Below are 13,728 nucleotides of genomic sequence, written 5' to 3' on the forward strand. Positions count from 1 at the left end.
GCAAATGGTACTCGGCAAGGGTTATGGTTTTTATGTTTCTATGAATCATATTTTCCAAGAAGATGATTTCTTTCTTTTTTTTTTTGAGACAGGGTTTCTCTATGGCTTTGGAGGCTGTCCTGGTGAAAGACCCCTACCCAGGACCCCCTAGGAAAAGAAAAGGGAACCAGGCCGTTGCCTAGTGGAAAAACCCAGACTAGGTGTCTCACCCTCAAAACAGGATGTCTGTGATCACTATAGCAGTCATGGGACCTGGATAATAATTGCTGAAGCGTGCTGGGAACTTTCATATGACAATACTAGAAAACCTAGTCCTTGGCAACTACCCTGGCCCCCAATTGTGTCTGATCACTATAGCAGTGATGGGACCCGGATACTAATTGCTGAAGCATGCCGGGGTCTTTCATGTAGGAAACCTAGTCCTTGACAACTACCCCTGCCCCCAAGATGATCTCAGCCCATGCTTAAGTAGCCAATGAAATACCTGTTGCTATGCTGATACTTATGTAACCATTAAAACTCTATAAATATTGTACTCCCTACAAGCCCGGTATGCTCTGCACCCGAGTTGCAGTAGCATCCGCAGGCGCCTGTGTACTCAATAAATCACCTCTTGCATTTGCAGCCAGTGGTCTGGCCCTGGTTCTTGGGCAGAGGGTTCGGTTCAGTGCCTGGCGCTTTGATGCCGAGGTCTTTCACTGGAACTAGCTCTTGTAGACCAGGCTGGCCTCGAACTCACAGAGATCCGCCTGCCTCTGCCTCCCGAGTGCTGGGATTAAAGGCGTGCGCCACCAACGCCCGGCTTGAAGATGATGATTTCTTACATCCAGTGGTTTACTATCCTCACTTACTTAAAGATCGGAATCATGGAGGTCTATCTGAAGACTGAATTACTGCATATGTAGGGAGAAAAATCATCCAACTCGAGAATACAATAAGAAAATAAATGTGCCCAAGAGGAACAGAGGGTGGAGATGGGGGTGAGTTGGCCGTCAGAGTGGGGAGCTGCAAAGAGAGGTTCTTAGGGAGATTAAGGTCTCCAGAAGTCCTAGTCCTCTCCTGGAGTTTCCTGCAGGTAGGCCCACTCTGCCCCCTTGTGGTGGGTACCAGATGATACAGCTTGGACGTCTAATACCAAGTGCCCCTCAACCTAACAGCTGGGCCACCAACATTTGGGTGACCTTGATTTCCCAAAGCAAGCTGATGTGGCCCTTGCTGGCACTGGAGACTATTAGGGAGTGGAGAGGCTCTGAGATGAGGGATTCAGATGAAGGGATGATGCCCAGTTCCCTCTCTCTCTCTCTCTCTCTCTCTCTCTCTCTCTCTCTCTCTCTCTCTCTCTCTCTCTCTCTCTCCTTCCCTCCAGCCTCCACCATCCCTCACTCTCTTGTTGTCTCCAGGATCTCACTATGTCACCCTGGCTGGTTTGGAATTCCTTACATAGATCAGGCTTCCTTGGACTTAACAGAGATCAGCCTGCCCCTGCCTTCCAAGTGCTGCGGTTTAAAGACAAGTTTGACCCCTTATAAATGGCAGAGGCAGTGGAACCTGCAGGTCGAGTGGAGTGGGGAGCAAAACCCTGGAGTCTTCAGGGGTTGTGCTTTCTGAGGCCATTCACAATTTATTCAGCAGCAGCCGAGTTTCTAGACGAGCCGGGTGAACGTACCTCTTGTTTCCTGTGGCTTCATTCTAATGTGTGGCTTTGCTCTGTGGGTTCCTTTTTCTCTGAATTCTGGTGGGGTTGTGTGTGTGAATGCATGGCCACACACAGGATCAATCAGAGACATGTCCAGTGTCCTCGAACAAAGCATTGCATACCTACTTGAAACTCTCCTTCCTTGAGGGAGGAGGGAGGTTCATAAGATTCTGCAAGCTAAGCAGGAAGCTGTAAGATTCAGGATACTCCTCTCCAAATTCATAGAAGGAGCAAAAACGATTGCTATGGAAGAGACTAGGAGGAAGAAATGACTAGTGGTTAAGAGCATGCACTGCTCTTCCAGAGGTCCCAAGTTCAATTCCCAGCAACCACATCAGGTGGCTCACAACTTCCTATAACTCACCTCTGGCCTCTGCTGGCACATGCACTCAGGAGCATTTGCCTCCACACAGACATAAAAACATAACTTAAAATGTTAAAAATCAATATTAAAACAGAGAGAGAGAGAGAGGGAGGGAAGGAGGGAGGGAGGAAGAGAGAGGGAGAGGGAGAGGGAGAGAGAGAGACTATGGTGGTATGGTGGTGCTGGCTGCAAGTTGTTGGGCTGAGACCTGGGGACTGATAGAACCAAAGATAATTTGGGCCCTGTGATGAGTAACAAGACACGCAAACCGAGGCCAGTCTGTCAGTAAATGGAGAGCTCTCATGGCTACCTTTTCCTGTGTGGTATAGGATGGCCTGCTTCTTTGTGGTGGTGGTTGCATGCTCACTGTGATAGGTGGTGAGACATGCTACTATGGCTGAACCTCCTGAGAGTAGAGCATCCCTAGGGGGAATTCCATGGCGGCTGCCTTCCTCTATGTGGTGAGCAGTTGCCTGCTTCCTTTGATGAGTGGTGTCTGCCTGGTGACTGACAGGAATGCTCTCTGTGATGGTTAGTGCTAATTGCCTATGAGACGGGCATCTGGTCACACCTGCGAAGGATTATCTTGACTACATTATTAGCTATGCGAATACCCATCTTAATTCTCTGAGCGCAAGGGGGGGGGGATCCTGACGGAAACAAAACAAAATGAAATAAAAAGGTGAAGGCGAATTGATCACACAGATTGATCATTTTCTGCTTCTTGTCTTCCGGGTATGATGGGACCAGCCAGCTGCGTGAAGCTTCCACTGCCTTAACTTCCCTGATAGGATGCACTCTTCCTTGAACTATTGTGCAGGACTATCCTCTGAGCTAAACTGCCACAGTCTCAGTGAGTTCAGCTGTGCCTACTTGCAAAAGGTTATAACAGCTGGGCTTGTTGTCTGTTGGTGCTCCTGAATAGAAGGAGGGGCAGGGGAGGATTGGGCTTCAGATTCCATGACTAGATGTTAGTGTAGCACAACTGAGTGTTATCTAAGTTTGATGGCTGTCAGAGTAGGACGTGCGTGCAGCTCGATGCAGCTGTGAGTCCTAGGTTGCTAACAGTTTACTAGAGTCATTGTTCAAAGAGGAGGGTATGCCCACTATATATGAGGATAAGAGTTTCAGGCTGCCAAATGCATTATTAGAAATGGGATGTGTTATAGATGGAGGTTTCTGTCCTGCCTGATCCTCCAGCCAATTAGCCCCAAAATAAGCACAAGGATGCAATATTAATTATAATGCTTCTTACTGGCTAGCTCTCTCTTAATTATTAACCAGTTTCTACTAATCTATGTATTGCCACGAGGCTGTGGCTTACCCGTAATCCAGCAGCATGGTGTCTATTGGCAGCCACTCTCTGCCTCCCTCTCCCCGCCTTCTCCTGGTCTGGTAGCCCCACTATCCTTTCCGCTTGGCTGTTGGCCAATCAGTGGTTTATTCATCAACCGGTAAGAGAAACGTGTATACAGCACATCCCCCCATCAGCGTGTGTCTAGCCAGAACCAAGTGGAGTCCTTCGTTGCTAAGCTGTTTCCTACACCGTCTGCCTCATCCCTCCAGTATCATTTTTAGACCAGAGTGACTTTTGTTATCCTCCTATTCCCGTTCCCAGTCCCTACAGCCACCTCCCCTCTTTCCCTTCTCCAAGCGGCCAGTGGTTTCCTCAGATAACACAATTCAACTCAAACCCTGCAGAAGACGTCTGGCTTTCCCCACCCTGTGCTCCCAAGTTGTGCTGACACTACTACCTGGTTGCTCCGTTCAAATGGACTGTCCTAGTTAGGGTTCTTTTTTTTTTTTTTTTTTGGTTGTGAGCCTAGCCTTTAACGGCTGAGCCATCTCTCCCTTTTTTTTTTTTTTTTTTTGGTTTTTACGAGACAGGGTTTCTCTGTATTGTTTTGGAGGCTGTTGATCCAGCCCGGCCTCGAACTCAGAGATCTGCCTGCCTCTGCCTCCCGAGTGCTGGGATTAAAGGCGTGCGCCACCACCGCCCGGCTTAGTTAGGGTTCCTATTGCTGTGATGAAACACCATAACCAAAAGCAAGTTGGGGAGGGAAGGGCTTATTTGGCTTACATGTCCATATCATACTATATTGCCAAAGGAAGTCAGGACAGGAACTCAAAGCAGGGCAGGAACCTGGAGGCAGGAGCTGATGCAGAGGCCATGGAGGGCCTGCTGCTTACTGACTTGCTCCTCATGGCTTGCTCAGCCTGCTTTCTTATAGAATCCAGCACCACCAGTCCAGAAATGAGCTCACCCACAATGGGCTAGGCCCTCCCCCACCAATCACTAATTAAGAAAATGCCTTACAGTGCCAGAGTCCAGCTCCAGCAGGGTACTGTGCCACAGGACAGACGTGTGAAGTCATCAAAGAATGAAGAGTCTGACCACCGAATGTCTTTCAAATGGCCCCAGAATAGCTCAGGACGTCTTTGTTTATACAAAGCACGAGCAGTTTCGAGCACGAGCAGTTTCAAATCATTTCTCTTTAATCATTTTCCAAGAGTCATTAGCATTTTAGTTTCTCTTTTTCTTTCCCACTCCCTTGACGTCGTTAATCTTTATCCCATATCTTTATAATGCAAGCCAAATGTTTGTATCCAGATAGGTACACCTTATTCATACTGTGCCCTACCCAGCAGCAAGCACGCAGTTACAAAGTAAGAGATTTAAGCACTGTGATTAGTTCTTAACAATATAAAATCAGTTAAGTGTATTGTCATGCTAAGGATATCATTTTTAGGTGTATACCAGTTTTCAAGTAACCCATATGTCACCTTTATTATGTGGATTGCAGTTATAATTTTTCTATTCTTTGTGAGTTCTCAAAATAGTAATGATTAATACCTAACTCTTCAGCTGTTGGGACTAAATTTCTATTCTTCCTGGCAGTTTCTGCATGTATTTTTCTTTAAGGGAACTAGGAGTTTTAGATTCTTTTATTGGTATTTTTACATTGGAAAATATAAGCGTTCACGTCCTGGTGCCAGAGAAATGTCTGATTTTATATCATTTATCTTTTCCTTACATGTTTCTATAAGTTTTTAATATCATCTTTTAAGAAACCATTTTCCAGGTTCTTGAGTGTTTGGAAGTATATTTATCTCTTTTTAGAATTGAATAAGCAATAATCATTAACCTTAGTGAGTTTCTCTTGCTTCCTCAGGATGACTGCAAAGGCAGCCAAGGGCAACCAGAGAAACTGGTTTCTGTAATAGTTCAGAGAAAAATTAGAAAAATTTATTATTATTTATTTTTATTTTATGACATTGGTATTTTGCCTACATAAATGTCTGTGTGAGGATGTTGGATCTCCTGGAACTGGAGTTACAGACAGTTGTGAGCTGCCATGTGGGTGCTGGGAATTGAACCCAGATCCTCTGGAAAATCAGACAGTGCCCCTAACTGCTGAGCCATCTCTCCAGTCCCCCAGATCAGAGAAATTTAATATTTCTCTAGAGGTGTTTTTTTATGTTGTTGTTGTTCCCAGGAAACTCAGGCACAATCATGACTAACAAAGCAAAATTAAGTGTCACTGTAAGAATAAGCATAGTGGGGCTGGAGAGATGGCTTAGTGGTTAAGAGCACTGACTGCTCTTTCAGAGGACCTGAGTTCAATTCCCAGCAACCACATGGTGGCTCACAACCACCTTGAATGATGCCCTCTGCTACCATGCAGACAGAAGACTGTATACATAAAAAACAAAACAAAAACAAAAAAAAAGTGAAAGTTAGAGTGGTATGAAACCCATGGGCTTCCTAGGATCAACGTGGTATTGTTTCCACAGGCCCTTGCCAAACGGATGGGATTTTCCAAAGGGCCTTGCCGTCTAAGGAGCTCCATTTTCAAGCATTTATGTGCAGTTCTCAAGGGTTACAGAGTGGCATTCACTATTACAACCTGATCTTACAGAGGAGGAAGCAATTTCTCAACTGAGGTTCCCTCTTATGCCAGAGCATGGACATAACACCAACTCCATCCACATGCACTCTTTTCTCTCTCTCTCTCTCTCTCTCTCTCTCTCTCTCTCTCTCTCTCTCTCTCTCTCTCTCGCTCTCTTTTTTTTTGGTTTTTCGAGACAGGGTTTCTCTGTATTGTTTTGGAGGCTGTCCTGGAACTCGCTCAGTAGACCAGGCTTGGTCTCGAACTCACAGAGATCCACCTGCCTCTGCCTCCCGAGTGCTGGGATTAAAGGCGTGAGCCACCACTGCCTGGCTCCACCTGCACTCTTAATTGAACCCCTATCTCATTAGACTTACTAGAACTTCTCCCAAAAGTTCTCATAGCAAATATAAATGCAGATTTAATTTTCTCACATTTTTTTTCTTGCAAATTTTGTCAGATATTGGCCTTTTAAGCACAGAGAAAAGTTCATTCTTTGTTGTTTGTTTGTTTGTTTTGTTTTGTTTTAGACAGGGTTTCTCTCTGTGTAGCTTTGGAACCTGTCCTGGAACTAGCTCCTATAGACCAGGCTGGCCTCCAACTCACAGGGATCTTCTTGCCTCTGCCTCCCAAGTGCAGGGACTAAAGGCCTGGGCCTCCACCACCTGGTTGAAAAGTCCATTCTTGTGGACAACCTCACATCATACAAGGACAAAAAGAATCTGTCTTTCTCATCTTGCTCTGTCTCTTTCTCTCAAACACCCCCAATTCCAAGGCAGCATATGTGTAACAAGTGTCACTGGCGTGTCTGACAGTCTCTAAATAAAAATTCAACATTCAATCAAGCTAATCCTTAACTGTCCTAGTTTGCTTTCTATTGCTGTTATAAAGATTATGACCAGACTGGAGAGATGACTCAGCGGCTAAGAGCACTAGCTGTTCTTCCAGAGGACCCAGGCTCAATTCCCAGCACCCACATGGCAGCTCACAACAGTCTGTAACTCCAGTTCCAGCAGATCTGGCATCCTCATCCAGACATACACGCGGGCAAAACAGCAATGCACATAAAAATAAAATAAATTATTAAAAATATTATGATCAAAAGCAACCCAGGGAGGACATGGTTTATTTGGCTTACAGGTCCTGAACACAGTCCATCTATGAGGGAAGCCAAGGCAGGAAATCAAGACCGGAACCGAAGTGGAGGCCACAGAGGAATGAGGCTTCCTGGCTTGCTCCTTATGGCCACTCAGCTTGCTTTTTCATACAACCAGGCCCATCAGTCCAGGGTAGCGCTGCCCACGGTGGGATGAGCCCTTTTCACACCCATCAATAATCGAGAAAATGTGATAGAGGTTTTTTTTTTCCGATTGAGGTTCCCTTTTCCCATAGGATTCTAGCTTGTGTCAAATTGAAAAAAAAAAAAAAAAACCCTAAGTTGACAAAAAGCACAGCACCGTCCTGAATTGTCTACCTGGCAAGATTGTACTGTTTCTCAGAAAGCCCTTCGGATCCCCTTTCTTTCTAACGAACAACAGTGGGTCCTAATAGATCCCCTACCTCTCTTGTGTTGGTTTGGACCAGAGGCTCTGTAGCTGGCTCTCTTGGGAAGAGTTTCACCTCTGTTACTGATTTGACCTTGCTCAAGTTTGAACACTTGGTCCCTCGTTGGTAGACTGTTTAGGAAGTACTGGGGGTGTGTGGCTTTGTTGGGGGAGGTGTCGCCTGCCTCCGGAGACAGGTTTCAAAAGAAATCATTCCCTGTGTTATCTGCTTCCTGCTTGCAAGGCGGGAGCTCTCATCCGCTGCCGGGGCCTGTACTGTGCCGTCATTGTCTCTGACCCTCTGAAACCAGAAACCTAATTAAACTCTTTTATAAGTTTCCTTGATCGTGGCGCTTCGTCACATCACTATAAAAGTAAATAAGACACTTTGTCAGGTCTCAGTGAAAACAGGGGCAAATGGCTAACGGAGGCGCCTATTAGCCTATCCAAGCATACACTGGCCAGGCTCTCAGTGAGCACCTGTTACAGAGTCCTGCCTCCTCAGCACACTTCTCATACCCGCCCACCGTCCTAAGCCTCTCCAGCCCCAGAGCTTTCCTTCCTTCTCCCAGCTTCTCATTTCCTATAAAACCCAGCCACTTTGGCTACGCCCTCTCTCTCTCTGCCTCTTGGTTCTTCTCTTGGCTCCCTTCCAGGACCTTTCTTCGGTTTGCCCTCTCTCCCCTCCCTCTTCTTTTCCTCTCTTGCCCCCACCTCCCACCCCATCTCCTCTCCTGGTGCAGCTCAGTCTTGACCCTCCCGGATGCCTCTATCCATTTCTCTCCTATCTACAATGACGCTTTCTCAACTACAGCTAGGAGCATGGTAGTCCCAGCAGTCATGTCCTCATTTTCACTCAGCGCCTATATTGGGAAAAGGAAACAGTCTCAGACCACAAAACCAAATCCCCAAATTCCAACCTCTCCTTGGAGCAGTCTTGCCTTGTAGATCTCTCTTTCTCTCTCTTTTTTTCTTTTGGGTTTTCAAGACAGAGTTTTTCTGTGAAGCAGTCCTGGCTGTTCTGGAACTCACTCTGTAGACCAGGCTGGTCTCAAATTCATGAGATTCACCTGCTCCTGCCTCTGCCTCCAGCGCCCTGGGATTTAAGGTGTGCTGGCAATTTACAATATCTTTTTTTCCCTTCCTTTTTAAAAAAAATGTAAGTTAGAAACAAGTTTGTTTCATATGTCAATCCCAGCTCCCTCTCCCTCCCCTCCTCCCCACGCCTCCCCACCAGGCCCCCCAGTCCCCCACCCAATCTCCACTTCGATACAATATTTCTTTTGTGCCTTAGCTTCCACTTTTCTTAACATCCCTGGGCTGGAGAGACAGCTAAGTGGCTAAGAGTGTTTCCTGCTCTTGCAGAGGACCCAGGGCCACTGTGAGTTGGGATCTCTGACATCAATTATCAATAGAGAAAACACACCACAGGCTTGCTCATAGGCCAGTCTTGGGGAGCCATTTTCTCAATTGAGGTTCCCTCTTCTGAAATTACTCCAGTTTACATCAAATTGACATAAAACTAGCCAGCACACCCTTCTTGTGTGGCTCAGCATTACTACAAGAATGAAAACCAACCTGGCAGTGGTGGTGCACGCCTTTAATCCCAGCACTTAGGAGACAGAGGCAGGCTGATCTTTGTGAGTTCGAGACCAGCCTGGTCTACAAGCGCTAGTTCCAGGACAGCCTCCAAAGCCACAGAGAAACTCTGTCTCAGAAAACAAAACAAAACAAAAACAAAAAGAATGGAAACCAGAACATGTGTGGTCAGATTACCTTTTTTTTTTCTGTTTCCAACTAACTCCTTTTTTATTTTTTTTAATTTAGATTAGAAACCATCTTGTTTCACATGTCAATCCCAGCTCCCTCTCCCTCCCCTCCTCCCCTCCCTCCCCACTAGGTCCCCCAGTCTCCCACCCAATCTCCACTCCCATCCCCAAGGAGGGTGAGGCACTCCATGGTGGATCTCCAATAACTGTCATTTCATCCAGGGCAGGGCCTAGGCCTTCCCCCAAGAGTCCCAGCTAAGAGAGCCTCCCATATTGTGGCATGGGCACTCAAAGTCTATTTGTAGGCCAGGAATAAATACTACCCAAGGCCCCATACATTACTTAGGCCTCCTCACTGACATCCACATTTAGGGGGTCTGGGTCAGTCCCATGCTTCCCACACAGACATCAGTCTGGAGTCCAAGAGCTCCCCCTTGTTCAGGTCAGCTGTTTCTGTGGGTTAAACCAGCCCACTCTTAACTCCTTTGCCAATCACTTCTCTCTTTCTGACACTGGATTCCAGGAGTTCAGTTCAGTGTTTGTCTGTGGGTATCTTCCTATGTTTTCATCATTCGCTGGATGGAGGTTCTGTTTACTAGACTCTCTGGCAGTGGAATTGTATGCTGGCACTCCCCTGATTCATGTCTAAAATCCATAAATGAGTGAGTACATACCAAGGACTTCTCCGTCTTCCAGCAGTGACACTGTCCAGCCTCAACCTCTTGCTGTAACCACTCCTCCTTCCAAAAGGCAGCTTTTTTTTTACCTGATGGTTCTATAACCCCATGTCAGAGAAACAAAACCAACCAGGGTACCCCAAAGCCTCTCTCCACTGTGTAGCTGTCCAGAAGATGAGAGCTTCATCTCTGTTACTGATTTGACCTTGTTGACCTCCGGGGAGACACGGGTCTAGAAACCAAAAGGCCAAAAGATGAAAGCAAAAGGCTCCACTCTAACAGACACCGACTCTTGGAGTTTTCTGTGTGACTTGTGATGCCTCCCAATGACCCATGACACCTCACCACTAATGACCTAGGTACTTAACAAAAGTTACTACGTAAGAAGACGGTGAGAAGGCTGGAAAGATGGCTCACTGGTTAAGAGTGCTTTGCTGCTCTTGCAGAGGACCAAGTTTAGTTCCCAGCATACACATCACAGCTCACAACTTTGTAATTCCAGCTTCAGGGGATCAATCGCCCTCTTCTGGCTTCTGCAGGCACTGCACTTACATACACAACCCCCCACCCCCACCCCGGCATATACACATAATTAAAAATAAAATCTTTAGCAGGATATGGTGGTACATGCTTTTAATACCAGTATGCAGGAGGCAGAGGCAGGTGAACTTTGAGTTTGAGGCCGGCCTGTTCTATACAGTGAATTCCAGGCCAGTCAGGACTACTTAGCCTAACCTTGTCTAAAATGAAAATAAAATTAAAAAAAAATCCTTAGAGGCTGGAGAGAATGGCTAGGTGGTTAAGAGCAGTTGTTACTCTCACCAAGGGTCTGGTATCAGTTCCCAGCACTTAAATGGTGGCTCACAACCATTTGTAACTCCAGTTTCGGTGGATCTGCTGAGAGCTGCCGTGGGGTCATACAGCTGGTGACAACTAGTGTTCAGTGGGCCAACCTACCAAATGAATGACTCTCTGTTGGGGAGCCCCACCTGGCAAAGTCCATGGGGTCACCAGTTGCTCCTGCCTGCAATTTCTCTCATGTGCTACCTCACTGTAGTTCTTCCCTGAGAACTGCATTGGGTGTTTCTCCACTGCTTGTGTGTTTATCTCATGCAAATATTCCATCTGTTGGGCACACATGTAGCTGTGGATGATCAGGAAGATGATTTCTGCTTATCTGTATAATTTTGATGACTAGAAATAGTGCTAAGATGTCTTCCATTATTCAGACTGACATAGGAAGGTAACGGTATTCTCAGCTACAAAGACAGCTAATTTTGGACTTCAGAGCAGACGAGTTGCCCCCCCCAGACAAATATACAAGATCATTTTACCAGATGTTGTTTATTGCCATTAAGGGTCAGGCTACAAGCAGCTTTAGTAGACACAGCTTTCTCAGTAATTGACTTTTTTTTTTTTTTGCAAGAAGTCCCAGACTCTGCTTATGTTAGAGGCTCAAGATTCAGCCGACTGTTTAAGTTCTGTCTGAGAACCCTCATCAACTTGGGAGCTCTATGTGCACGGCCAAGCTTTACTCACAGCCGGTCAATGGGACACCACTAGTCTAAGAGAAACTATGTAACTTGTTTCAGGAGAATGGGTCAGTCCCTGAAAATGCAACATATAATTGTCCAGAGTTTGAGTGAGAGAGAGGAGTGGCAGTGTAGATAGAGTGGGAAGCTGCATGAAGCTATGCAGTAGAACTCCACTGTGGGAGAAAGAAATGTGAGAGATGAAGAAGACGAGTGAGTGAGTGAGTGAGTGAGTGAATGATGTAGAAGTGTGTGTGCGTATGTGTTTGAGAGAGACAGGAGAGAGGGGGTGGGAGAGAGAGAGAGAGAGAGAGAGAGAGAGAGAGAGAGAGAGAGAGAGAGAGAGAGAGAGAGAGAGAGAGCTATGTAAAGAGCTGCTGCTACACAGAGGAGCTGTGCCTAGGAACTGTAAAGGGCCGTACGGCGAAAGAGCCATGTAAATGAGACGTATAGCTGTGGCTGTGTGGAAACTTGTAACTGTGTGGAGGCAGGGAAGACGAAGCTATATATATATGGAAAAGAGATGCAGAAGAGAGATGTAGGTGAAAGAAAGATGTGTAGCCACGTGAAAATAGATGTAACTGTGTGCAGGGATGTATGGCCGTGTAGGAGATGTATGTATGCATATATGTAAACAGAGATATGTAGCAGTATGTAAAGGATGTAGCTGTGTGGAGACAGAGAGATTCTCGGAGAGAATTATTTAAGATGTAAAAGAGAAAGTTACCATCAGAATCTGTGTTTCCTTTTTTAGTCTACAGATAGAAAATAGTCTAGCCTTTGCCACATTCATGGATTTTTTTTTTTTATGAGACAGGGTTTCTCTGTATTGTTTTGGAGGCTATCGGTCCAGCCCGGCCTCGAACTCACAGAGATCCGCCTGCCTCTGCCTCCCGAGTGCTGGGATTAAAGGCGTGCGCCACCACCGCCTGGCTCATGGATTGTTTTACATACCCTGGATGCTAACTGGAAGCGGCCCCCTGCACCCCTCGCCCCAGTTATCCATAGGGATCCAACACTCTCTTCTCACCTCCAAGAGCACCAGGCAGCAAAATCATCTTGTAGTAGTAGTAGGAGGAGGAGGAGGGAGGAGAGATGTCCGCTTTTTTATCTATCCAGATGAGACTCTACCCAAGCAGTGTGAGATAAAAACCAAACAGCACCTCTTATTTATAAAAGGAACATCTCCCTTCAGAGAGTGACTTTATAATGTTTCGCCCCTTTTCTTCTGTCTTTATTTACATATTTATTAAAAAAATTTTTACATGCAGCACTAGAGAGATGGCTCACTGGGTAAGGGTGATTGCCATCGAGTCTGACGACTTGCGTTTGCTTTTCCCCCCACATGGTGGACAGAGAGAACGGACTTCTATAAGTTGCCGGCTGACTTCCATATGCACACAGTGGCCCCCCCCACACCACATACCCCTCAAGCAGAAAATAATAAACTAATAAAAAAAAAAACCTTTTACATCCATTCTGTATCTACTTCTGCCCTGACACCTTACTTGTCATTCTTTGTGAAAAGAGACAGTCATCTAGCCATGATCCCATGGACACAGGGCACATGGGGGAAGGTCAAAAGACTAGAGAGGGGCAGGTCACACAGTAGGGCAGTAGGTATGAAGCCCTGTGGCTGGAGTGAGTGGGGGGGGGAGACACAGTAGGTGGTCAGGGAGAGGGTCTACAAAGTGAGGTTCATGGGGAATTTGATGGCCTAGTTGTCCTCCCCAGAAGAGCCGTGTCCCCCACCTCCCGGCCCCCACCCCCGCAGGTATTGCCCTCTCAATGAGGTCCTAGTCCCTGAGGACTCCCTGCAGGCAGGCCCACTTCACCTCCTTGTGGTGGGAGGTGGTGATGCATCCTTTGAACCTCTAATTCTCTCCTAAAGACCCTGGGACCTGGCAGCAGGATCCCTGAAACTGGTTATGCCTATGAGTTAGCAGACTCATAGATCTGTGTGTCTGGGACAAAGCTGGTACAGCCGCCACCCCCACCCTACCTGGAGCTGGAGGTGACAAGGGAAGCGGAGGGGTTTTAGCAGAAGGGAAGGAACCAGAGGGGAATGAATCCTGAGGACCAAGGGCCCTGCAGTTTGGAATTTCCCCAACTTTGGAAAAAAGCTGAGGTGCAGAGTAAGCAACTAATGACCATAGCAAAGAGTCTGTTACTGCGAGTGACAGAGAGAGGCCCAGACCATTGCTTAGCAGGCCCTTCCCTAGTGAGTTGCTGTCCCCGTTTCTGCACAGGACCTGG

Source organism: Mesocricetus auratus, unplaced genomic scaffold, assembly GCF_017639785.1.
Source record: "Mesocricetus auratus isolate SY011 unplaced genomic scaffold, BCM_Maur_2.0 Super-Scaffold_100007, whole genome shotgun sequence".
Classification (NCBI taxonomy): Eukaryota; Metazoa; Chordata; class Mammalia; order Rodentia; family Cricetidae; genus Mesocricetus; species Mesocricetus auratus.